The sequence below is a fragment of the Coregonus clupeaformis genome, chromosome 17 (assembly GCF_020615455.1).
Source record: "Coregonus clupeaformis isolate EN_2021a chromosome 17, ASM2061545v1, whole genome shotgun sequence".
Taxonomy (NCBI): Eukaryota; Metazoa; Chordata; class Actinopteri; order Salmoniformes; family Salmonidae; genus Coregonus; species Coregonus clupeaformis.
In genome coordinates this window covers 64,022,546-64,045,609 of record NC_059208.1, presented here as the reverse complement: position 1 = coordinate 64,045,609, position 23,064 = coordinate 64,022,546, and the positions used below count along the sequence as shown (strand labels likewise).

General features: G+C 42.2%; 1 long non-coding RNA gene and 5 other non-coding genes across 9 annotated transcripts; all 6 read right to left on the bottom strand.

Moving 5' to 3' along the window:
• Positions 1 to 209: 209 nt before the first annotated feature.
• LOC121586824 lies at positions 210 to 11,115 on the bottom strand. Of its 4 annotated transcripts, none has more exons than XR_006661914.1 (18): positions 10,932 to 11,115; positions 10,648 to 10,714; positions 10,407 to 10,443; positions 9,911 to 9,990; positions 9,656 to 9,712; positions 9,339 to 9,394; positions 8,877 to 8,962; positions 8,603 to 8,662; positions 8,267 to 8,333; positions 6,455 to 6,513; positions 6,153 to 6,197; positions 5,692 to 5,777; positions 5,418 to 5,477; positions 5,070 to 5,145; positions 3,236 to 3,294; positions 2,905 to 2,993; positions 730 to 799; positions 210 to 528 (listed from the first exon to the last, which is right to left on the bottom strand). It is a non-coding gene; the product is annotated as an uncharacterized LOC121586824 (long non-coding RNA). The 4 variants fall into 4 exon arrangements; XR_006003969.2 differs by having other exon boundaries at positions 2,891 to 2,993; positions 5,079 to 5,145; XR_006661913.1 differs by having other exon boundaries at positions 5,079 to 5,145; positions 10,932 to 11,114.
• Positions 5,224 to 5,306, bottom strand: LOC123492950. Its single transcript, XR_006661942.1, has one exon. It is a non-coding gene; the product is annotated as a small nucleolar RNA Z195/SNORD33/SNORD32 family (small nucleolar RNA).
• LOC123492951 lies at positions 5,862 to 5,943 on the bottom strand. Its single transcript, XR_006661943.1, has one exon. It is a non-coding gene; the product is annotated as a small nucleolar RNA SNORD53/SNORD92 (small nucleolar RNA).
• On the bottom strand, positions 8,407 to 8,489 carry LOC121586975. Its single transcript, XR_006003988.2, has one exon. It is a non-coding gene; the product is annotated as a small nucleolar RNA Z195/SNORD33/SNORD32 family (small nucleolar RNA).
• LOC121586981 lies at positions 9,047 to 9,128 on the bottom strand. The gene has a single exon (XR_006003994.2). It is a non-coding gene; the product is annotated as a small nucleolar RNA SNORD53/SNORD92 (small nucleolar RNA).
• LOC121586982 lies at positions 10,081 to 10,162 on the bottom strand. Its single transcript, XR_006003995.1, has one exon. It is a non-coding gene; the product is annotated as a small nucleolar RNA SNORD53/SNORD92 (small nucleolar RNA).
• Positions 11,116 to 23,064: the final 11,949 nt, after the last annotated feature.

Here is a 23,064-nt window from a genome sequence, read left to right as displayed (position 1 = left end):
AATTAATGTACTTCAAAATTAATTTTGTAACTACGCCCCAAATACATTCAACTGCAACTCCCACACATAAAGGAAATGGTTTCCGAGTGAAAAGGGAGGATGTGGGCAGATGGAGACTAACGTTGGAAATCTTCGTACCTGTAATTTTTTTAAGTTGGTAAAATACTTATCACAACTATGCCCCCCCACACAATAAAATCGTACAATGATTACCATTCATTCTTTATTCAAATGCTGCAAGCACAAGTTACTTTGCCACCAATAATAATGGCCTTTGTTACCAAATTCGTTTTACATCAGCAGTTGTCAAAGTACTTTACTTTAGGAGGGAGTCCAGGGACAATGCCAAGAGGAATACCACCAACATTCCTTGATTCTTGGCGCCGTCGGGGAATCAAATCAAAGTTGATTTGTCATATGCACAGAATACAGCTAAGGAGACAGTCCACTCAATGAAAGGCCTCCTGGCAAGCAGTTCAAGTTTCATGACTGAGGCTCTTCAACCCGCATCTCCATCATCCTCAAATCCTAAGAAACATTTCCACACAGTTACAATCAAGTAGCATATGAACAATTAAATGACAAATTGCAATGTTGTGTGTCAGTGCACTGTGAAAGAGCTTCATAGTAAATCAGAGACTCTAGTCTAGTATATTCATCATCACACAAAAGCCACAGCATGGCTTCAAGACTGAATGAGGGAACAATTTGTCTTTTGTACCGACTGACCTGTCAATGTCCACAAGTGATCCTGGTGTCATCTGCAGTCTCAGCAGGGGAACGCCTCTACATTACAAACCTGTAAGTAAAATGGCAGCAATTAGTCCCGTTATAATGTGCATATGGACAAATTCATCAACATCTCCCTTAGGAAACAGTTGCCTGAAAAGTAACCAAGTTCTGGCTTTCCATTGCAAATAATTTAGGGATGTTCAACATGACAACAGTAATCTTTGAGTTAAGACTACTGGATTTGCTTAATTAACATTTAAAGTTTAATTCAAGAACAGAAATCGCACTCATAGACAATGCCCTGAACAGCTTCTACCCCCAAGCCACAAGACTGCTAAATAGTTCAAAAGCAACCCAGACCAGGCCTTAAAAATAAAAAGCAGGTACTTTGGTGGGTAAGAACGTCTAATTCACCAGCCACGTTGGCAGGTGTTCACACTGAGCGCTACACAAGTGGGCCATGAGAGACGGTTGGTAGAGCACGGCGCTTGTAACGCCAAGGTAGTGGGTTCGATCCCCGGGACCACCCATACACAAAAATGTATGCACGCATGACTAAGTCGCTTTGGATAAAAGCGTCTGCTAAATGGCATATTATTATTATTATAGTTAAATTAGTTCAGCCATTTTGTTTCATATCTGGTTTTGCACAAAGAAATATGAATCTAATGTTATTGCTAGCCCGCCTCACGCGGCACCTGTCTGGGGTACTGAGGGACACTCATTTCACCCTCCTCACACGCATTTCACCATCACGCATTGGAAGAGGGGAAAAAAATAAAGAGGCAGCATTCAGCATGAATTTTGGTAACCTAATAACTGCAATATGAACACATTTTGCCCAAATGGATTGTGAACCCAAATGTGTAACGTATTCTAGTGGGGGGGACAATACCATTTGGATTGGGTGTAAAGCGGGGCAGATTTCAGCTGTCATCTTGTCTTCAGAAGATTTTATTATCCGTTGAATTGATTTGGTCTTTCACAATAGGTCAGTCAGAACAACTTCCATCTCCAACAAAAGGGTTAAATTAGACTATTAGAGTTCTCAGCAACACTTAAACCCACTTATCCCAATTACAGCAGCAAAAATGGCCATTTCAAATCTGATATGCCAACTCGTGTTTTAGAAAATACATTCAAAAAGTTAAGAGGGCTATGCATTTATGGACAGCGTTGAATATAGGCTAAGTCATAAAGTGACTAGGTTATATTGAAAAGCCCCTTGCCTGGAAGATCCTGTTTTGTCATTTTAGTATTGTGCACAAGCTGTTAGGCAGAAATGGTTGAAAAGCAAAAATATATTGCCAACAGAGTAAGATGGCAAGGTTTGGCAAATCAGCCTGGACCACCTCGATTATTCTTGAACGTGGGATAAATTTGTCCCCCCTCCCCCAAAAAAGTGTGCAAAACACATGCTCTTTCTATGACAGACCAGGTGAAAGCTATGGATGATGTCACTCGTTAAATCGACTTCAAAATCATTGTAGATGAAGGGGAGGAGACCGGTTAGAGGATTTTTAAGCCTTGAGACATGGCTTGTGCATGTGTGCCATTCAGAAGGTGAATGGGCAAGACAAAAGATTGAAGTGCCTTTGAACAGAGTATGGTAGGTGCCAGGCACACTGGTTTGTGTCAAGAACTGCAACACTGCTGGGTTTTTCCATGCTCAACAGTTTACCCATGTGCATCAAGAATTGGCCACCACCTAAAGGGACATCCAGCCAACTTGACAACTGTGGGAAGCATTAGTCAACATGGGCCAGCATCCCTGTGAAATGCTTTCAAAACCTTGTAGACCATGCATACAAACTGAGGTCAGTGCACTTTGAGATAACATCATGCTTTAGTCAGACTCTAGCTAACCATTTCACACCAGAACCACCCACTGGCTGAGTTCTCTCAATGGAGGACGTGTACAAAATGTCACCCTATTCCCTATCCAGTGAACTACATTTGACCAGAGCCTTTTGGGGTCCTGTAGGGAATAGACTGAAGTGTATTACTTTGCAAACCACAGGGCCAATCAAAATGAAGGTCTCCACCCGGCGTCTAAGTGGGAAGAAATGAGTGAACACGAACAGTACAAGACCCTGTATGCATTTTCAACTTCACGTTGTACTGACGCTAGTCTAGGAAAGCAATCATTAATGCATACACTGAGGATCTAACCTCCAGAACTTCATCGCATTACTCTTCTCCCTCCAGACATGACGTAAGAACTCAAAGGATGCAGACCACTGAGCCATCTCATCGTTATCCTGAAAGACAGAACAAGTTCACGTGATGAATTAGTGATGTTTTCAATGACAGGAAATGTCAATATCAAGACTACTTGAATTCTCATGTCAGTGTCTCAGTGCGCTGCGAGAAAGCATCAGTTTAATTCAGGAACCGATATCGCAATCATCATAGACACTGCAGATACTAAATGGCATTATTGCTTAACAATACAATTACACCAAAAACGTCAACCTGACAATACATAGAAAGTGTTACTCACATTTGTTAGAGTAGATGTCTCCAGAGATGTTGATATCCTCACATCTACCACCTTGTGGCCTGAAAGCAGAGAAGTCATGACTTACTGAAATAAGGACAAGTACACAGGCCCTTGTATAATATCCACTGTCTCAGATGGTAATGGGAGTTATCATAGTAGTTACTCAAGCAATGTAGGTTAAAAATCAGCATCACTGACAGTCGTAGCAAGCTAGACATTTTATATAGCTAGGACCACCCCAAGGACTAATTACTAAGGCTGTCAAAGTTCACGCGTTACATTTTGAATGCTGTACATTTGCCACCGTTAAATCGCGTCGCCATTTCTTCACTGCACGGACCCTTTAAGCAACACTTTTCCCAGACAGACCTTATTTAGTGCCACACAGTGTGCAATCTGTGGCAGCTGCTGCTATGTGACACTATTGTGGTGCCGAAACATCCACTACGCACGCAGCTTTGAGCAACGATTTAAGGACAACGTGAAGGTTCAGCCATAACACACATTCCCAGGAGTTTTAAATTACAGCAATAACATTTGTACAGAACTAGCTAGGCAGTTACGCCAATGTTAGCGAGCTAACCAAAATCATGTTTACAATGACTCGAACGCCAATTTAAGCAAGTGATCACAATTCTAGTAGTAGCAGAAGCTTGTGACTAGTTCATGTTGAAGAACATGGATAAGAAGCCTAGGCAGTACACCGTATTTTACTAAATACCGGTATTGACGCACGGACCTGCGCCGACAGTCTGCATGGTCAATGCTGCAGATGTTGGTGACAACGCTGCTTTCCACTTTGATTCTAAATATAAAATCGACAAGCTTTCTATAATTACACTACTGGTTTGTGAATGTCTGCAAACTGCTAGTTTGTCTATTCTTAGCAAGCTGTGGCTAAAATAAATACTGTTAGCCGCTAAAGCTAATCCCTGGTTAGCTGGTTTATTCAGAGCAAACGCAGCTAGCTAATCCAGCCTGGTACCAGTGCTGGACTAGATTAGCATGTTGCCTAGATTAGCATGTTGTTTGTGCAACATTATCTAAAATCTGAGAGGAATAGGCGACGCATGAATACGTTCACTACAAAGCCACAGTAAGAGCAAACATTTAATGTAACATTAATTCAGGTCCACTGGGAAACTGACCAACACTTTGGTTCCTACCCTGTAACATTAAGCTCTCCCTGGCTTGTTCATTAATTATCATGTCGAACACTGCATTTAAAGTGCCCACTATATTCCACATTTTGGTTGAAGTTTCATTGAAGAGTATAAATCAAATCAAAATGACAAAGCCCCATTAAAAACAATGTATGCTGCCACCCTAGGTTCATGCACCAAAAGCATATTTAGAACTTTCAAAAACCTAAAATACCATAAAGGTGAAAAATATTGTGATCTGATATTTTGGCATGGCTGGTCTGTTGTGGAATTCATAACATTGTTGGACAGGTTTAAAAGCTCAAATCCATAGAGCCAGTTCTTTTTTCCTGTAGTCTACCCTCCAATTAGAACATTGGGAGAACACTCCTTTAGAATGCCTGAAGCTTTAACAGTCCTTGAGTATGTGTGAACATTGATAAAGAGCAGGCCTACTTAAAACATGGGTCGCATTCTGTTTCTGATACAGATTGTATTTCTGTCCCTTACAATCAATGCATAGTATGCCTGTAACTCAAGGCGCTGCTTTTTAAAAAATGGAAACGTTAAAGAAAATCATTTTAAATCGTTTGACAGCCTTACTAACTACACACATCAAGTGATATGTACTCCTTGGACTGGATAATGATCAGTCACGAGATGGGTATTAATTGATTAAAATAAAATCTGACTTCATTCACCCAGCAGAATTTGCTTTGCCACAATAGCAGCAAGATGGCCAAGTAGATTTCCATCAAGCAACAGGACCTGGGAAGGTAAGAAACACATCAAGTCAAGACAACAATTGCCACAACCTGGGCTTCAGATGATTCAATGAGGTTGCTTTAGGTCTCAGATGGTAGTGCATGTAAAGTATTCTCATGGTCGTTAAACTCAAATACATTACTGTGTTAAACATCACTGACAAGCAAAATGATGTACTTTGATAAATACATTTAGCTACGGTTTAGGGAATTCTTGCTTCACAGCCACTGAAGCATGGAGTCACTAAAATTCAACGCGATTACTTTAATGCTCACCAAGTATCAAGGGGGTTGGAGAGTTGCAACAGAATGTGTCCATCTTCCATCCCACTGCGTCTAGAAAGTAATTAAAATCATTAGAATCAATAGGAACTTTGAATTCACGCATGGTAGGTTAGCCGGTATGCATTTTCAGTGCACTGTGAAGTTAACTTCATGTTGTATTCAGAGACTCTAGTCCAGGAAATCATCATTAATGCATACGCCGATGGAGCGGACGTCCATGACGGCTTTGTATCGCTCTTCTCCCATTGACTAGATGAACACTTACGGGTGTTGGCGGTGCCCATCTTATTGGAATCCAGCCATGGCGTTCCAACAGCGCGGGAGGCAAGCCTCTTTGGGAGACGGAGCATGCTGTGTTAGAGAAGAAAAGAGTTAACACACAACATTATGTATAACAACGTAACAATCTTCAACGTGTATAGTGTGAACAGCGGTTAAATCAGATAGCCAAGAGAAACATGACATCACAAATGTCAGCATAGTTTGCGAAACCATTCTCAGAGAGTCATCATATTTAACCAATAACCGTTGATCGTTAGCCATACAGATAGCCACCTAGAATGCAACTGTGCTAGGCTAATAGTTAACTAGTCGTGGACATGTCCTCCAATACTGCCCTGACAAAATGCTATGTTTGACAAACTGAATTTCTCAACACAAGTAACCAGCTGGCAACCATAAAGCAACTGGCTGGGAACTCTTCCCTCCAGAGATGTCAGAACTCACCATCAATGGATGCAGTTTTATATGCACACCATCTTGTCTATTATCCTGAAAGACAGACCAATTGACATCTTGAATGTGATTTTCACAATATGAGAACAGGAATATAATTAAGACTACTCAATTCACATACTCTTGAAATTTCTCATGTCAGTGTCTCAGTGCGCTGCGAGAAAGCATCAGTTTAATTCAGGAACCGATATCGCAATCATCATAGACACTGCAGATACTAAATGGCATTATTGCTTAACAATACAATTACACCAAAAACGTCAACCTGACAATACATAGAACGTGTTACTCACATTTGTTAGAGTAGATGTCTCCAGAGATGTTGATATCCTCACATCTACCGCCTTGTGGCCTGAAAGCAGAGAAGTCATGACTTACTGAAATAAGGACAAGTACACAGGCCCTTGTATAATATCCACTGTCTCAGATGGTAATGGGAGTTATCATAGTAGTTACTCAAGCAATGTAGGTTAAAAATCAGCATCACTGACAGTCGTAGCAAGCTAGACATTTTATATAGCTAGGACCACCCCAAGGACTAATTACTAAGGCTGTCAAAGTTCACGCGTTACATTTTGAATGCTGTACATTTGCCACCGTTAAATCGCGTCGCCATTTCTTCACTGCACGGACCCTTTAAGCAACACTTTTCCCAGACAGACCTTATTTAAGTGCCACACAGTGTGCAATCTGTGGCAGCTGCTGCTATGTGACACTATTGTGGTGCCGAAACATCCACTACGCACGCAGCTTTGAGCAACGATTTAAGGAACACGTGAAGGTTCAGCCATAACACACATTCCCAGGAGTTTTAGATTACAGCAATAACATTTGTACAGAACTAGCTAGGCAGTTACGCTAACATTAGCGAGCTAACCAAAATCATGTTTACAATGCCTCGAACTAACGCCAATTTAAGCAAGTGATCACAATTCTAGTAGTAGCAGCTTGTGACTAGTTCATGTTGAAGAACATGGATAAGAAGCCTAGGCAGTACACCGTATTTACTAAATACCGGTATTGACGCACGGACCCGCGCCGACAGTCTGCATGGTCAATGCTGCAGATGTTGGTGACAACGCTGCTTTCCACTTTGCTTCTTAATATAAAATCGACAACCTTTCTATAATTACACTACTGGTTTGTAAATGTCTGCAAACCGCTAGTTTGTCTATTCTTAGCAAGCTGTGGCTAAAATAAACTGTTAGCCGCTAAAGCTAATCCCTGGTTAGCTGGTTTATTCAGAGCAAACGCAGCTAGCTAATCCAGCCTGGTACCAGTGCTGGACTAGATTAGCATGTTGTTTGTGCAACATTATCTAAAATCTGAGAGGAATAGGCGACGCATGAATACGTTCACTACAAAGCTACAGTAAGAGAAAACATTTAATGTAACATTAATTCAGGTCCACTGGGAAACTGACCAACACTTTGGTTCCTACCCTGGCTTATTCATTAATTATCATGTCTAACACTGCATTTAAAGTGCCCACTATATTCCACATTTTGGTTGAAGTTTCATTGAAGGGTATAAATCAAATCAGAATAGACGAAGCCCCATTAAAAACAATGTATGCCGCCACCCTAGGTTCATGCACCAAAAGCATATTTAGAACTATTATTCAAAAACCTAAAATACCGTGAAAGATAGTGATCTGATATTTTGGCCTGGCTGGTCTGTTGTGGAATTCATAACATTGGACAGGTTTAAAAGCTCAAATCCATAGAGCCAGTTCTTTTTTCCTGTAGTCTACCCTCCAATTAGAACATTGGGAGAACACTCCTTTAGAATGCCTGAAGCTTTAACAGTCCTTGAGTATGTGTGAACATTGATAAAGAGTAGGCCTACTTAAAACATGGGTCGCATTCTGTTTCTGATACAGATTGTATTTCTGTCCCTTACAATCAATGCATAGTATGCCTGTAACTCAAGGCGATGCTTTTTAAAAAATGGAAACGTTAAAGAAAATCATGTGATTAATAATTTTAAATCGTTTGACAGCCCTACTAATTACACACATCAAGTGATATGTACTCCTTGGACTGGATAATGATCAGTCACGAGATGGGTATTAATTGATTAAAATAAAATCTGACTTCACTCACCCAGCAGAACTTGCTTTGCCACAATAGCAGCAAGATGGCCAAGTAGATTTCCATCAAGCAACAGGACCTGGGAAGGTAAGAAACACATCAAGACAACAATTGCCACAACCTGGGCTTCAGATGATTCAATGAGGTTGCTTTATGTCTCAGATGGTAGTGCATGTAAAGTATTCTCATGGTCGTTAAACTCAAATACATTACTGTGGTAAACATCACTGACAAGCAAAATGATGTACTTTGATAAAATACATTTAGCTACGGTTTAGGGAATTCTTGCTTCACAGCCACTGAAGCATGGAGTCACTAAAATTCAACGGCGATTACATTAATGCTCACCAAGTATCAAGGGGGTTGGAGAGTTGCAACAGAATGTGTCCATCTTCCATCCCACTGTGTCTAGAAAGTAATTAAAATCATTAGAATCAATAGGAACTTTGAATTCACGCATGGTAGGTTAGCCGGTATGCATTTTCAGTGCACTGTGAAGTTAACTTCATGTTGTATTCAGAGACTCTAGTCTAGGAAATCATCATTAATGCATACACCGATGGAGCGGACGTCCATGACGGCTTTGTATTGCTCTTCTCCCATTGACTAGATGAACACTTACGGGTGTTGGCGGTGCCCATCTTATTGGAATCCAGCCATGGCGTTCCAACAGCGCGGGAGGCAAGCCTCTTTGGGAGACGGAGCATGCTGTGTTAGAGAAGAAAATAGTTAACGCACAACATTATGTATAACAACGTAACAATCTTCAACGTGTATAGTGTGAACAGCGGTTAAATCAGATAGCCAAGAGAAACATGACATCACAAATGTCAGCATAGTTTGCGAAACCATTCTCAGAGAATCATCATATTTAACCAATAACCGTTGATTGTTAGCCATACTGATAGCCACCTAGAATGCAACTGTGCTAGGCTAATAGTTAACTAGTCATGGAAATGTCATCCAATACTGCCCTGAAAAAAATGCTGTGTTCGACAAACTGAATTTCTCAACACAAGTAACCAGCTGGCAACCATAAAGGAACTGGCTGGGAACTCTTCCCTCCAGAGATGTCAGAACTCACCATCAATGGATGCAGTTTTATATGCACACCATTTGGACGCCATCTTTTCTATTATCCTGAAAGACAGACCAATTGACATCTTGAATGTGATTTTCACAATATGAGAACAGGAATATAATTAAGACTACTCAATTCACATACTCTTGAAATGTCTCATGTCAGTGTCTCAGTGCGCTGCGAGAAAGCATCAGTTTAATTCAGGAACCGATATCGCAATCATCATAGACACTGCAGATACTAAGGCCATTATTGCGTCACAGCCACTGGTACTCTGAAGCATACAGTCATGAATAGCTAAAGATTACTTTAATGCTTACCAAGTATCATTTCACATCAATGGGTTGGAGCCTTGCAACATAGCCATCATTCTCAGTCTGCAAAGTAATAAAAATCATTAGAATCAATAGGAACTTTGAATTCATGCATGGTAGGTTAGCCGGTATGCATTTTCAGTGCACTGTGAAGTTAACTTCATGTTGTATTCAGAGACTCTAGTCCAGGAAATCATCATTAATGCATACACTGATGTTGCGTTGTATGGCTCTTCTCCCATCGATTAACTGAACACTTACTGGAGTTTGCAATCTCACCGGGATCCAGCCATATCTTCCCACAGGACAGGACACTTGAGACAAGCCTCTTTTGGAGCATGCTGTGTTTGAGATGGACAAATAGTTAACATTACGTTCTGTATAACAGATTTTAACAATACAACTTTGAATGTGTGTAGTGTGAACAGGGGTTAATCAGATAGCCAAGAGAAACATGACATCACAAATTTCAGCATAGTTTGCGAAACCATTCTCAGAGAATCATCATATTTAACCAATATAACGGTTGATTGTTAGTCACACTGATGACCACCTAATACAGTGGTTCCCAACCTTTCTCAATTACTGTACCAACTGAAATGTTGCTCTACCCAGAGTACCCCCTCATGTGCATTTTACCAGTAAGTCTATGGTCTCACAAGTCCTCAAGTACCCCTGGTTGGGCACCTCTGACCTAATGGAGCCAACTTCCCTAGACTGCATTGTTTGCCTCCCTCCAAATGCCACAATAACTCACCAAATGAGACCACTGCTTGGAACTTCCCTCCTTTCTCCTGAAAGAGAGCATTGCATTGGTGTCATTTTCTATAAACTCAAGGAATAGGTAGTTAAGCAATCATTGAGGGCAGTGTGTCAGTGCACTGTGAAATAACATCACTGTAAAATCAGAGACTCTAGTCTAGTAAATCATCATAAACACTCCCGTCTCCATTCTCCAGGCACATTTCATTATTTCCAGTGTTAACTAACAATCTCACCTTGACTACACTTCATTCCCCATGCTAGACAGCTTGTTATATGCATTTCAAGGCTGGCAGATTCAGCCTGGAAGAGAATGGGGGGTGGGGGGAGATTATATTAATGTAATCCAAATTCAGTTGAATGTGTATCAGAACCATAAATATAGTAATACGCATCTATACACTGCGTTGCCCTGGTATGATTTACGCAAGTTACAAAAAATACATTGCCAAGTCGGCACGTGTCCTGTGCATGCGCACATGGTGTTGCTGCTAGTTAGCTAACTAGTTTTTAAACTTACCTTGCAAACTTCTTCTGACTTGGGCAACCTCTCAACCACACTCGCTGTCTTTACAACACGCATTGCCAACCAATCTGGGTTGTACTTCTACTTACAAAAATACATTTAATGCCTCTCTTCAACTTAAACAACCACTCACGCAAGCGTCTTGACTGGAGAGAGGCCTCAGGAATGAGGGTGCGTTCTTTTTATACGGCTGGGTCCTTACAGCTTTAAGGCTAGCGTATATAATGCCTGTTTTTATATTTTCATTCATACATATCCCATAATGATGTTTATATACAGTATTGTGCTGTCTATATTTCCAGGTTTGTCTTCAGGTAAATATTTACAAGGTGACAGACAGATAAACTGGAAAATATAGACAATTTCTGAGATTTCTAAACCTCCGACAAAATACTTATTATGGGCAATAGGTGGCGTATTTTCCCCAAACTATCAATCACAGCCTTCCATCCCCGCCTTTCAAAGTGTGTTGCATTATGGGGATAAAAATTGTCTTAATTTGCGCTTTCATGTCGACTACATGAACTTTACAAAAATCATGTGATCAAAGGTCCTGAAGTTTTGACTGCAGTTGCTCTTCACCATCTTCATCCTGCAGCCATCCCCTGCATTGTGGGAGGCTCTATTGTCAACCAATCTTTAGGGTGTTTTTGTTCGACCCATGCCAATGTGACCAAAGACATGACTAAAACAGGAACCCATTTTGCTGCAATATACAGTACGTATCAGTCAGTGTTGTAGCACTCGGTCTCGAGACCACGTATTGAGTGTCTTGGTGTTGGATACATTTGTACTCGGTCATGACGCGGTCTCGGACAGTGAGCACTCGTAATTTCTTCCGGAGACCAGCAGAGTAAAAAAAAAAAAATCATAATTATCAGCTTATTTTCAGTCAGCACATAAATTATAGACATGTTTGCGCAGTGGCAAACCTATAGGCCTTCAGTGTGTGACAGGTTCGTGATTCTGAAATGACAGCAACCGTAATACTCTTGCACTTTTTGTAAAACACAAAGGGCCAGTGCTGTAGTGGAGGGTATACACAGGTATGAACCGTATACCCACTTTTTTTCTCCAGTGGGCATTGTGTACTCACTTCTACTGATGCGTATCAAAGTAGTGTTGTGGAGGTATACGACCTGATCAAATACGAAGTACAATATAGAAATCATGCACAAAGTAGCCTACACATATCCAAGTTTCAGCGGAGTATCATCTGCAGGGTCCTCCCGAGTGCTAGTGTTGCCAACTCCTCAGTAAGGAGAGTAGCTATTGGCTGTCCTAAAAGTCGCTAGAAGTCATCACCTAATTTGCATAAATGGCCATGTGCATGTAATTGTGATGGACGCTGTAGGTTGAGAGGAATAACGCTGTAGGAGAGAGGAATAACGCTGTAGGAGAGAGGAATAATGCTGTAGGAGAGAGGAATAATGCTGTAGGAGAGAGGAATAACGTCGTGGGAGAGACAAAAAGTGAGTAAAAAACACCCTAAATAGGTTTAGAACTACAAATGAACTTTCTTCTGTCGATTCTTGTTTTTTTTTATGCCACAATTCCAACCCTCCTTTATCCGGGCTTGGGACCGGCAAAAGTGACCCAAAAGAGACACTCTGTCGGAGTTACTTATTATTTTTTTTTTTGTTTAGTTTAGTTTTCTTTTGGTTTGGTTTGGTTTTTAACCTTATGGTCCACTTAGGAGCCTACAACAAGTTACAGTAAAACATGAACATTTTTAACCATAACATTTAAAAAAAATTTTTGTATACAATCTACATTAACAATCTAAATGGACCAAAGAAAAAACTGTCAATGGCAATGTGAGAAAATGATGGTAACTAGTCTGGCCCTAATTCAGGTTAATTGTTAGTTTTTTTCAGACCCCCCTCCACACACACACAGGCTGTGCTGGATCACAGAAAGAGTGGGTCATCATCATTTTGGTCAAGGCTCTCTATGGCAGGTTCAGCAACTGAGGGAGCTGACTTAAATGAGGAAGCAGCTGATGTGCCAAAAAGCTGCAAAACATTATCAGGCAGCTGGTGCTCATAGCAAGCCTCACCAGACAGCTTCAGTCCATATCGAATGTACAGGATGGAGTTAAGGGTCTGCAAGGTGTTAAGATAATTTATTAACTAACTATTCCAAAAGGTTGTAAGGCTTTTGGATCAAGAAACGGACAGAGCTCCCAGTTGCAATAGTCAGAGATCTTTATTCATTGAGAATTCTGTTATCACAATTTCAGAGTCCATCTTTTATACACACACGTCATACAATAATAATAATAATAATATGCCATTTAGCAGACGCTTTTATCCAAAGCGACTTACAGTCATGTGCGCATACATTTTTACGTATGGGTGGTCCCGGTGATCGAACCCACTACCCTGGCATTAAAAGCGCCATGCTCTACCAATTGAGCTACAGAGGACCACCAGAGCTACAGAGGACCTACGAGTGCTCACTGCCCCTCTGTAGGCGGGCTGTATTTTTCCACTATACATGAGTTTAGCTCATGTTTTCCTCTGCTCTCCTCCTGACCATCAGGTCACACACACATGTTCTTATCATAGGCTGCATTCCTTAGTTATCGCTGTCCTCACAATATCCTGCACCACATTTCATACTCCTTAACAAGCCTAACGATTTCTCTCCTCCCTAAGTTGGGAGGCCTCTTTATCTTGGTTTCTCAGTTGTCTGTAGACAGTTCTCCTTGTCCTTTGTTGTCTGGCCTAACTCTTACTCACATTGCTAAATAGTAACACAATGTCATAATCTTTACTGGTCCTACACTCACACATTCTAACACATTTCACACAGTTTCATGGTGTAATAATTAGTCATTAATAATTATTCTATCACAAGGACATCTGATTTCTAAGTTTCCTTTTTACCACACTCATCTGGCTGAATACTCTCTCGACTTCAGCATTAGAGTGTGGCAAGGACAACACAGACACAGCAGCCATGGCAAGTTCTTGAAACGGGTTGATATCAGCTGCATCCCTGAACTTCCAAATCTCACTCCAGAAGCCCAGTGTGTTTTTTGTCTCATTCCATTTACTAAGATGGATGGCACGCCACTGCTGGACAATCTTGTCTATCTCTGCAGGGGAGTAGCCAAGGAGCTTGGCTATTTTTTATATTTCTCCAGGGCTCTTATTGTGCTTTAGAGTTTCCTCCACATTGAAAACTGACATGTACTGCAATGCTTCGATGTTGTCCGGCAGTCTCACCCTCAACTCATTAGTGAGGGAGACGGTGAAGGCTACACACCGCTTTCGGACATTGTTTTCATCCTCAAGCGCAAGGTGGAGCTCAGCTGCCTTTGACTCAAAAAGGTAACCAAGGTACGGTTTGGGACTGATGTATCCATCTATTGGCCCTTTGAGTACATCAACATTTGCCAGTGGATTCAGCACCCTGCTGCTCACAGACTTGATCAGGCTAACCAAGCTGTCAAGTAGCTTAATATAATATAAAATGCCATTTAGCAGACGCTTTTATCCAAAGCGACTTACAGTCATGCGTGCATACATTTTTATTTTTTTATTTTTTTTGTGTATGGGTGGTCCCGGGGATCGAACCCACTACCTTGGCGTTACAAGCGCCGTGCTCTACCAGCTGAGCTACAGAGGACCACATAAGAGGGTCTACTTGCTCTCCCTCAAAAGCCTTGATGGCCAACTGTACCTCACCCAACACTGACTTCAAAAAAGTAAGATACAATATGTTTTGAGGATCACTGTACATGGAGTATAAAACCTCAGCCATGTAGCAGTGTTCACTGGACTTGGTGACTGTGAAATGCAGCCTAAACTCCTCCCACTGATCCAAAATGCGTTAAACCGCGGGTTCAATGGAGAGCCAACGTGTGGCACACACCTTGGTTATCTGTAAAGGTTTCTCCCCACAGTTGATGGTCTCATATATGGCCTTGTAGGCCTCCCTGCGCTTTGGAGACACTGAAAACCAGTTATAAGTCTCTCGTACCAAGTACTCCACACTACGGGGGATGGTGTCATTGGAAGCATGACTTACAGCAAGCTGCAGAGAGTGGCACACACAGCGAAGAAGAAACAGATCTTTGAGGCCATACTCCTCCTTCAGCACTTTATGGGCCCCATTGTTAATCCCCGTCATAACAGCGTCATTGTCAGTCCATATCCCCAGGAGTTTCTCTTTTTTAAGACAACACTTCTCGAGGAAAGCCACAACAGCACGGGCTATAGATTTGGCATCTCCTCCTTCCAACTCAACAAGCCCCAAAAATGTTGATACAATTGTCTGCTTGGTGTCACTAAAGTACCTTATCACAACCCCCAGGTACTTAGAAACATTTACATCCGTGGACTCATCGAGGAGGAGGCTGAAACGCTGGTCACCCACACCTGCGACCAACTTTTTCAGAAAGTATGGTGCTAGAACACCATTAATCATTTCTGTGCACTTTGTCCCGTGCATTTTGAAGTGGGTAGCAGCAGTGGAGTCTGAGAAAGCAGCTCTACGTGCTTCTCCAATGTGATCACATGCCAGCATGGAACAGTGTTCAGCGATAACTAATGCCATGGTGGCCTCAGCCTTTTTTGCAGGGTCAATTTTTTTTAACCATAAATGGCAGCTTGTTTTGGGTGGAACTGTTATAAGGCTTTGCCTTTTGAGTATGTTTTTGAGTTGTCATGTGTTTTTTTACATCACTAAGTTTGGCGTAGAAATCAGCCTTACAATACAGGCAGTATGCCCGTGTATCATCTCCAATAAACGGCTTCAACCAGCCTTTGAATTCAGGGTTTGATTCCCACTCCTTTCTGTATTTTTGAGTGTACAGTTTAGACTGAGACATGATGAGCTAGCCAGCTAGTAAGTGACTGAGGCTGTGTGAGTCAAATGCAGTGATTTATTTTAGATAAATAACATTTTACATTTACGATCAGCCAGCGGCGGCTTCCCGCATGGGCGATTCATTTGCAGTCTGGACGCGGAGGGGTGAACATCTCCTGCTCTGACTGCAGCTGGGAGGGACTGCTGCGCGAGGACTTGGCCGCCTGTGAGTGCTTTGGGATGGGGGTGGGGCCCACGGCAGCACCCGCTGCTCGTTGAGAAGAGTAAGAACGATACGTGCTTTCACGCCAGAGTCTCCAATAACACCAGAAAAAGTTGCTAGATGTCGCTAGTCGATTTAGAGGGGTCTGAATACTCGCTAAATATAGCGACAAAGTCGCTAAGTTGGCAACACTGCCCGAGTGGCGCAGCGGTCTAACGCTTTGAACATTAAGTAGTACATTAATGTCCAATGGAACGCTGCGTTTGCCTTGCAGCATTGCGTTGCAGAGTCAGTTGCAGTGCGTTCTGTGTGGTGCATACGTTGGATTTATCGAACGTATGCGTCAAACTGTATGCGTAAACGGGTTGACAGAAATGGTAGCAGAGGGTGAATGTTGAACTTTTGTTGCACACATATCTAAATGATGCTGCATACTATTTTGCGCAACGACGCAGTCGTTGTGTTCAAAACATAAGGCACTGCATCGCAGGCTGTGTCAAAACATAAGGCACTGCATCGCAGGCTGTGTCAAAACATAAGGCACTGCATCGCAGGCTGTGTCAAAACATAAGGCACTGCATCGTAGGTTGTGTCAAAACATAAGGCACTGCATCCCAGGCTGTGTCACGGCTTATACCTGCGTATACCCTTCACTACACCACTGGCTCTTTGTGTTGTGCAAGAGTGCGCTGGTATTATGGTTGCTGTCAGAATCATGAACCTGTCACACACTGAAGGCCTATAGGTTCGCCTCTGACCGGGAGTCCCATAGGGCTGCGCACAATTGGCCCAGCATCGTCCGGGTTAGAGGAGGGTTTGGCCGGGGCGGGGCTCTAGCGACTCCTTGTGGCTGGCCGGGCGCCTGCAGGCTGACTTCGGTCATCAGTTGAACTGTGTTTCCTCCTTCACATTGGTGCAGCTGGCTTCCGGGTTAAGCGGGCGGGTGTTAAGGCGCGCTGTTTGGTGGGTCATGTTTTGGAGGATGCATGACTCGACCTTCGCCTCTCTCGAGCCCGTTGGGGAGTTGCAGCGATGAGACAAGATCGTAATTGAAATTGGGAGAAAAAAGGGGGTAAAATTGTTTTCTGCCTCCATTCGGGATGCACTGTTTCAGTTTCAATGACTCAATATTCTGTACAAAAACAGAAACTCAATATTCCGCCCCCATAAATGCTTGTGCCCCCCACTTGGAGGGAATTTATTATTAAATATACGTACTGTAGGCTAATAATAATTGTGCCCTGCCCTCCCATGCATTTCATATGCCCCCCTTAAGACTGAGGACTGGCAACGGGTCTGCTTGCATTAGTCCCCTCGTTTGGTGATTGGCATTTAGGCTGTTACAAACGAAAAGGCAGCAGACAGAGAGACCTACTCTACAGTATGTTTTATCAGGGAAGTCTGGTAGGGTGACCTGATTTGTAACTATAAAAATCATTTTGTCAATTAAATTGTGAACCCAAAAGTTTGAATCTAGAGGGAAGACTGTAAATAGAAAATAATTTGGGTAGAGTGTAGGGGCAAATTTATGTTATATATTCTTCAGGAGATTTTATTAGCTATTTACTTTATTTAGTCTGATCAGTGGAACAATTCTCATTCTTAACAACGGGCTAAAATCTAGGGTAATTACTGTGCTTGTCAGCAAGAATGGCGCAGTGGTCTAAGGCACTGCATCGCAGTGCTAGCTGTGCCACTAGAGATCCTGGTTCGAATCCAGGCTCTGTCGTAGCTGGCCACGACCGGGAGACCCATCGGGTGGCGCACAATTGGCCCTGCGTCATCCAGGGTAGGGGAGGGAATGGCCGGCAGGGATGTAGCTCAGTTGGTAGAGCATGGCGTTTGCAATGCCAGGGTTGTGGGTTTGATTCCCACGGGGGTCTAGTATGAAAAAAAAAAAAAAATTAATGTATGCACTCACTAACTGTAAGTCGCTCTGGATAAGAGCGTCTGCTAAATGACGTAAATGTAAGAACACCACTATTATTCCCCACACTTATTGTATTATTCTACTTCTTCCCAATGTTGCCAGTGTAATCACATATTTGAAATCTGATATGCCTACTTATGTCTTTGAAAATATATATTTTCTGTTGTAATTGTACCCCCTTTTTCGTGATATCCAACTGCGATCTTGTCTCATCGCTGCAACTCCCCAACGGGCTCGAGAGAGAGGCGAAGATCGAGTCATGCATCCTCCGAAACTTGACCCGCCAAGGCACGCTGCTTAACATCCGCTTGCTTAACCCCCGCTTGCTTAACCCCCGCTTGCTTAACCCCCGCTTGTTTAACCCGGAAGCCAGCCGCACCAATGTGTTGGATTAAACACTGTTCAACTGATGACCGAAGGAGTCACTGGAGCGCGATGAGCCAAGTAAAGCCCCCCCCGGCCAAACCCGGACGACGCTGGGCCAATTGTGCGCCGCCCTATGGGACTCCCGGTCACGGGGATCAAACCCCAGGCTGTAGTGATGCCGCAACACTGCAATGCAGTGCCTTAGACCGCTGCGCCACTCGGGAGGCCCAAGGCTATATATTTTTGCAGGCATTCACGGACAGTTTTGAATAAGTCATACAAATAAGCATTGGATATTAAATGCTCCAGGAATCAAATGTAATTGTTGACATTTTAGTATTGTGCACATGCTAGGCAGAGATGGTAGGGTGTCTCACAACTCATAAGCATCATATTGTGTCTATGCAGAGTAAGATGAAAGCAGGGATTTTCAACTAGTAGGCATCAACCACCTGAATATTGATATTCATTAGATTTTTGGGTGATTTTGAGAAATTAATTGTTATAACAAGAACATTTTCAAACACCCAGCACTTGGGGAAAATAGTTCAGGGGTGGCCAACCCTCCTGGAGAGCAAGCAGGATTTTCTTCCAGCCCTATTTTAATGAGATAGTTCACCCATATTTACAAAATGTTTGTGTCCTTACCTTGAAAGCAGTCTATGGTCAAGCAGACTGCAATCTATGATTTGGTTACCCACTGCCATCAACCATTAATATTACAATTTCCTGTGCAGAGCCTTGGTGTAGTGGTAACACTCCCCGGCCTGTGTTGCATAGAACTTTCCACCTGAGAACAGGGATCGTGCCAGGGGGCAATGAAATTCACTCCAAGCTTTGGGGATTAGAACCAGTGACCTTTCGGTTACTGGCACAACGCTCTTAACCACTAAGCTACCTGCCGCCCTATTTTCAGTTTGTGATTTTGTGCTATATGGGTTGGAGACATGTTTATTTCGACATTCTAAAGAACAACTTCTATAAGCATTGGCAACACTGCCAGGTTGCACTGAGCCTTGCTGTTGGAAAAAATACAAATCAAATCCAATTTTATTTGTCACATGCTTCGTAGACAACAGGTGTAGACTAACAGTGACATGCTTACTTACGGGTCCATTTCCAACAATGCAGAGTTAAAAATAAGATAACAAAATCGAATGAAAAATATAAATAGTGACACAAGGAATAAATACACAGTGAATAACAAATAAAAAGAATGAGTAGAAAATACCATGGCTATATACAGGAAGTAGAAAATAACATGGCTATATACAGGAAGTAGAAAATACCATGGCTATATACAGGAAGTAGAAAATAACATGGCTATATACAGGAAGTAGAAAATACCATGGCTATATACAGGAAGTAGAAAATACCATGGCTATATACAGGAAGTAGAAAATACCATGGCTATATACAGGAAGTAGAAAATACCATGGCTATATACAGGAAGTAGAAAATAACATGGCTATATACAGGAAGTAGAAAATACCATGGCTATATACAGGATGTAGAAAATACCATGGCTATATACAGGAAGTAGAAAATAACATGGCTATATACAGGAAGTAGAAAATAACATGGCTATATACAGGAAGTAGAAAATAACATGGCTATATACAGGGAGTAGAAAATAAATAAAATACAAATCTTTATCAAATAACATGGAAAACAACCACTTTTTGTGCAGTATTAATTTACCATCCTTACAAACCACTTAATGTAAATACACATTACTGTATTGTACATAGGCTGGTCATCTAGGTTTGGTACCTGTAGACTTTCCATCACCATGAAGAAAAACAATGCACAATACAGTAATTGAGTACATTGAGACACCAACTTGTTTGTGATGCGATGATGTGGCTCAGTTGATAGAGCATGGCGTTTGCAACGCTACGATTGTGGGTTCGATTCCCACGGGGGACCTGTACGAAAATGTATGCACTCACTACTGTAAGTCGCTCCGGATAAGAGCATCTACTAAGATGTAGAAGGAATGAACAGACCATTTCTTTTAACACAAAGTAACTGGAACACATATATCAAGCAAGTATTATCATATTAACTGTTTTGTACAGATAATTATCAGACTGAATTTACAAATGCTGGTAAACGCTCAAATACTAATACATTTAGTTAAAACATTTTCACAAAAGTAGTGCACTGGGCCTTTTCTAGTCCTGTATTAGCAGACAGATATAGATGTCTTCAGTGCAGGCAAATTTTTTTATTTCTGCATCGCCCCCCTGACTTCTCTATGTGGCCGTCTATGGAAATTGTCTTTCTGGGCCGGGCATTAGTTAAACTGCAATACCGAAGCAAAACTGTAGGAGCAGTCAAAACCATGCTGGTAGACCTGAAAGATGGTCGATTTACTGGGGTTTTAAATTGTCAGTGGTGAAGTCTTGCTGTATGTTATTCTCGAAGAAGAAAGTTGCTGATAATATAGAGTTGTTTCTGTATGGACAGCCTATGGGAGGGTTTCTAAGTACAAATATTTTTGATCTGTGGTTCAATGAGCGATATACAGTGCATTCGGAAAGTACTCAGACCCCTAGACTTTTTCCACATTTTGTTACGTTACAGCCTTATTCTAAAATTGATTAAATTTGACAAAGCAAAAACAGGTTTTTAGACATTTTTGCACATTTATAAAAAATAAAGAACTGAAATATCACATTTACATAAGTATTCAGACCCTTTACTCAGTACTTTGTTGAAGCACCTTTGATAGCGATTACAGCTGTGAGTCTTCTTGGGTATGACGCTACAAGCTTGGCACACCTGTATTTGGGGAGTTTCTCCCATCCTTCTCTGCAGATCCTCTCAAGCTTTGTCAGGTTGGATGGGGAGAGCCGCTGCACAGCTATTTTCAGGTCTCTCCAGAGATGATCGATTGGGTTCAAGTCCGGGCTCTGGCTGGGCCACTCAAGGACATTCAGAGACCTGTCCCGAAGCCACTCCTGTGTTGTCTTGGCTGTGTGCTTAGGGTCGTTGTGCTGTTGGAAGGTGAACCTTCGCCCCAGTTTGAGGTCCTGAGCGCTCTGGAGCAGGTTTTCATCAAGGACCTCTCTGTACTTTGCTCCGTTCATCTTTCCCTCGATCCAGACTAGTCTCCCAGTCCCTGCCGCTGAAAAACATCCCCACAGCATGACGCTGCCACCACCATGCTTCACCGTAGGGATGGTGCCAGGTTTCCTCCAGACATGACGCTTGGCATTCAGGCCAAAGAGTTCAATCTTGGTTTCATCAGACTAGAGAATCTTGTTTCTCATGGTCTGAGTCCTTTAGGTGCCTTTTGGCAAACTCCAAGCAGGCTGTCATGTGCCTTTTTAGTGAGGAGTGGCTTGCGTCTGGCCACTCTACCATAAAGGCCTGATTGGTGGAGTGCTGAAGAGATGTTTGTCCTTCTGGAAGGTTCTCCCATCTCCACAGAGGAACTCTGGAGCTCTGTCAGAGTGACCATTGGGTTCTTTTGTCATCTCCCTGACCAAGGCCCTTCTCCCCCGATTGCTCAGTTTGGCCGTGCGGCCAGCTCTAGGAAGAGTCTTGGTGGTTCCAAACTTCTTCCATTTTAGAATGATGGAGGCGACTGTGTTCTTGGGGACCTTCAATGCTGCAAAAATTTTTTGGTACCCTTCCCCAGATCTGTGCCTCGACACAATCCTGTCTCGGAGCTCTACGGACAATTCCTTCGACCTCATGGCTTGGTTTTTGCTCTGACATGTACTGTCAACTGTGGGACCTTATATAGACAGGTGTGTGCCTTTCCAAATCATGTCCAATCAATTGAATTTACCACAGGTGGACTCCAATCAAGTTGTAGAAACATCTCAAGGATGATCAATGGAAACAGGATGCACCTGAGCTCAATTTCGAGTCTCATAGCAAAGGGTCAGAATACTTATGTAAATAAGATCATTCTGTTTTTAATGTTTCATAAATGTGCTAAAATTTATAAAAACCTGTTTTTGCTTTGTCATTATGCGGTATTGTGTGTAGATTGATGAGGAAAAAATGTAATTTAATCAATTTTTGAATAAGGCTGTAACGTAACAAAATGTGGAAAAAGGGAAGTGGTCTGAATACTTTCCGAATGCACTGTAAGCATTCATGGTAAAGGCTGGAATGGAATTAATGGAACGGAGTCAAACATGTAGTTTCCATATGTTTGATGTCTTTGACACCGTTCCATTGAATCCATTTCAGGCATTACATTGAGCCCGTCCTCCTATAGCTCCTCCCACCAGCCTCCACTGGTATTTATAGAGCTCTGATCAGGACGACAATTGATTACAGGTGTATAGTTTATGGAACAGCGGCGAAGACTTTGCTTCAGAGGCTGGACAGAATCCAGTAAATAGCTTTAAGGATATTCATTGGTGCGTTTAAATCAACATCTGTATGTGCCTTACTGGTGGAGGCAGGTGAGATGCCTTTGGATATACGGTGTAAAAAATGGTCATTAGCTTATTGGGTTGAAAGGCTGTGAGGTTGAGCATCCCACTGCTACTGTTCTAGATGACTGTTGGGAATATACTAGTAGACAAGGCAGTGGTTTTGGTTGGACAGTTGTAAAGCTTGCTGATGAGAGTGGTTTGAGGGAGTTGGAGGTTGGCCCTTCTGTGGTGATAGGGGATGTTCCTCCGTGGTTACTACCGGATCCTGTTGTTGATCTAACCTTGGTTGAAAAAATAAAAGGTTGGTCAGAAGTCAGTGATATAGTGAAACTGGTTGACCATTAAATTGGTAGAAGTTTTTATGCATTTTTACCGCTTTTCACAGAT